We start from the raw sequence: 3,896 nt of genomic DNA on the forward strand, positions 1-3,896 counted from the left end.
TGAGCAGGAGTGTTTCCTCCTGCTGCACAGCCAGCAGTGGGAAAACAACCAGGCTTGGAGCTCTTTGCCTTCATGGCTTCCCCCCTTCAGAGGATAATAAGCTGCTTTTAATATCTGGCATGTTTATTAACAGATGCAGTTGTGACAGCTGATGACTTCATATGCCACTTACCACTGAAATGTTAGTAATAACTCGGAATTAGCTGTCATAAATAAAAAAAAGACTACAAAGACAACTGGATGGTGTGTCACTCTGCAGTAATTCACTGAGACCCTGCTGGCTCTGGATGCGGGGCTGGAAGGTCCTTTGTGGAGCTCCAGTCCGGGTTTTGCAACAGCCACACAATATTTTGGCTGGATATTGTCTTAGGAGGTGGTACCAGTGGGGTGGAATTCCCTCATGCAGGAGTTTGCACTGGATGCCTTTACAAAGCTGGAGACTCTGGTAATAATAATAATAATAATAATAATAATAATAATAATAATAATAATAAAGCAGTCCCCTAGCCGGTGGATGGGGACGGAGTCTGCGGATTGAGAGCAGGATTTATGGACGTGCAAATTGCTCTGAGGTGATCACGAACTTTCTGCTCTGCAGCGTGGGCTGAGGGAGTAGGAGCCAGCCCGAGCCGGGATCCCGCACATCGCAGGAGGGTTTGTTCCTCTGTGCCAAACCCGGGAGCCCCTTCAGCAACCTGCCTTAAAAACCGAGCCACCAAAACCTCCACACGCACCAGGCTTCTCCATGGACACGCCATGAATCTATTTTTCGGTTTTTTTGACAGAAACGTGCGCCTAACTTTCTCTGGAGGAACTGAGGCATTTTGTAGTTGTTCTTGTAGCGTTTTAAACCTGAGCACCCAGCAGAGTCTTTTCCGCAGGGATGAGGGAGTGACAAGTTGAAGGTAAGGGCTTCAAGCATGCATGTTTGTGTGGATGGAGCTTTTGCAACGCGGGGCTGCTAATGAAGAGCCCGAGAGCCGTGTCAGCATCTGCCCGCGGGCTTGCCTTGTGCAACGTGGATAATGAGCGCAGACAATGAGAGCTGAGCGGGATCACAGCACCATCTGTGGGATCCCCTTCCTCCCTCGTCTCCCTTCCCCCGAGCTGCTGCGGCTTGCAGGGAAGCTGGGCTGCTCTCTGTGTGTGCCCTGGCACCGTGTTACCATCCTGGGCTGGGGACAGGGACAGAGGGACAGAGCTGGGCTGATCTCTGTGTGTGCCCTGGCACCGTGTTACCATCCCGGGCTGGGGACAGAGGGACAGAGCGACAGAAGGACAGGGAGCTGGGCTGCTCTGTGTGCCCTGGCTGCTCTCTCTGTGTGCCCCTGGCACTGTGTTACCATCCTGGGCTGGGGACAAGGACAGGGAGCTGGGCTGCTCTCTGTGTGCCCCCTGGTTGCTCTGTGTGTCCTCTGGCATCGTGTTACCATCCAGGTTGGGGGCAGGGACAGTGGGACAGAGCTGGGCTGCTCTCTGTGTGCCCTGGCACCATCCCAAACTGGGGACAGGGAGCTGGGGTGTTGATCAGCTGCCTGGAGCTCCAGGCTGGTTCTGGGCCAGTTGTGGGGTCCAGCTGTGCCCTCTGCCCTCCCCCTGGTGCCAGGCACGGGGCAATGGGAGGATGAGCAGGTAATTTGCTGCTGCCTCAGTCCTGCTGTGGCTGCACCTAAGGCAAAGTTCCTGCCAGGCACCCATGGGGAGCACGGGGCAAGAACAGCTGGAATGGGGGATCCGTGGGGAGATAATTAATAACGGGGATGATGGCAGTAATTAGAGTGGTGTGGGCAGCTGGTGCTGGATGCAGTGAGGGCTCTGCAGCCCGGCTGGGACTCAGCTCCCCAAGGGTCAAGGTGGCTTCAGCCTCGGTGCTGATGGAGCCAGGTGCTGTGAGATGTGGCTGGGGGTCACTGGGCTTGGAGTAATTTATAGACTCAGGCATGTGTGTTCCCCTGAACGGCCCTGGGTACCCAGGAGGGGCGTTCAGGTGGTGGGGTTTGGGTTTAAAGAGGCACTTTACAGTGAAAGGCATTAAAATAGGGTAATACAGGCAATGATCCAGGCAGACGAAGGGGATGACATGGCTCTGGAAACATAAATGATCTTCTTCTGAGGTCCCTTGTCACTCTGAAGTCTGCCAAAATCCCCCAGCTTTCATTTGACTTTCTTTTTCTAGTTTTTCTAGTCTTTCTTTTCTAGTCCATGTGTGCACACGTGGAGCCTCCACTCTGCTGCACGGGGGTCAGCAGGTGCCCAGACACAAAAATCTGTCACCTGGAGGTCTGTGAGCTTGGGGCAGTGCTGACAGTGCTGGGGTGGCCAGGTCTGTGCTGAGACCTGCCAGGGACTGAATGCAGTGGAGCCTCTTTTTGGAGGATTCTCCATGCACAGTGACTTTGTCTGAGCTCAGAGTGGGTGAACCCCTGGCTCCATCCCTCACCCCGCTGTGGGGCCAGGCCTGTGCACGCTGGGTGGGAGGATGGCAGCAATGCCAGCGCTGCAGCACGCCTGGAAACCACCCTGGAATAAAAGGATCGCTGGAGCTGGATCAGCTCCCCCGGCCCTGCGCGGCCGCTGCGAGAGCAGCAGCACCAGGAGCGTCGAGTGGGGGGGGCCGGGAGCCGCTCGGGAAATGCGGGGCTGGGATGCTCTGAGCACGGCCAAGAGCTCGGGAAATGCAGGGATGCCCTGAGCACGGCCAAGAGCTCGGGAAATGCAGGGCTGGGATGCCAAAAGCTGTGGAAATGCAGGGCAGGGATGCCCTGAACACGGCCAAGAGCTCTGGAATGCAGGGCAGGGATGCCCTTGGCACAGCCAAAAGCTCTGGAGATGCAGGGATACCCTGAGCACAGCCAAGAGCTCTGGAAATGCAGGGATGCTCTGAGCCAAAAGCTCTGGAAATGCAGGGCAGTGATGCCCTGAGCACTACCAAAAGCTCTGGAGATGCAGGGATGCCCTGAGCACTACCAAAAGCTCTGGAAATGCTCCTATAGATCCTCACAGCACACAGCTGTGCCTGCTGGACCCACAGACACAGGATTGCTGCTCCCATGAGTGCAGTGAGACCCCAAACACAGAGCTGTGCCTGCCAGGGTGATTCCAGCAGCTCCAGCTGCTGCTCTGGTTCTGAGGAGAAGCAGCAGGCACAGATCCTGCAGCCTGCCTGCCTCAGGGCTCTGCCTCCTCCTCCTTCTGCAGAGCAGCCTGTGTGCTGGCATGAGGGCCACGGGAATCCCCCTGTAAAACATTTCCTGATGTTTTACAGGGCTGGAGCTCTCTGCTCCTGGAGGGAGGCCTGTGGCATCAGGGTTTTTTTGGAGCAGCTACTGAGGGGCACTGAGCTGGAGCTGCAGCTCCCAGTGCCAGGGCAGGGCACAGGGGTGGCCACGAGCCCAATCTGCTGCCAGATCAGGCTTTTATTTTTTTTTTTCAGTGAAGTTTATGGGTTTTTTTGTATGATAGTTTTTTCACAATTTGTCGCACACACTGAAGTATGCAAGGTATTACTACTACTAATATAATTACTAAAACACTTAACACATATAGACTTATCTTGCAAAGTATCTTTAAAGTTCTATTTTTGGAACAAATCATTGGGATGGGTTTTTTTGGAGCAGCTACTGTAGGGCATTTATTGGGCTTTTATTTTTGGGGCTTGGGGCACTTATTGCGGCACTTTGGGGCGCTTATTGAGCTTTTATTTTACCGTGGGGCACTTACTGGGCACTTGGGCTTTTATTATTTTTATTTTAATTTTTTTCAGTGAAGTTTATGGGTTTTTTGTATGATAAAAGCTTTTTTGATAGTTTTGTTCATCATTTGTCGCACACACTGAAGTATGCAAGGTATTACTACTAATATAATTATATAATTATATCTATTACTACTAATACAAT

General features: G+C 53.2%; 1 protein-coding gene across 1 annotated transcript in view; it reads left to right on the forward strand.

The window, feature by feature from the left end:
• Nucleotides 1–503: 503 nt before the first annotated feature.
• RSPO1 (R-spondin 1) overlaps nt 504–3,896 on the forward strand; it is an 18,356-nt gene continuing 14,963 nt past the window's right edge. Inside the window, exon 1 of the mRNA XM_005429992.2 lies at nt 504–905. The gene's annotated coding sequence lies outside the window, so the exon portion shown is untranslated. The remainder of the gene's footprint in view (nt 906–3,896) is intronic.

The sequence above is a fragment of the Geospiza fortis genome, unplaced genomic scaffold, assembly GCF_000277835.1.
Source record: "Geospiza fortis unplaced genomic scaffold, GeoFor_1.0 scaffold38, whole genome shotgun sequence".
Classification (NCBI taxonomy): Eukaryota; Metazoa; Chordata; class Aves; order Passeriformes; family Thraupidae; genus Geospiza; species Geospiza fortis.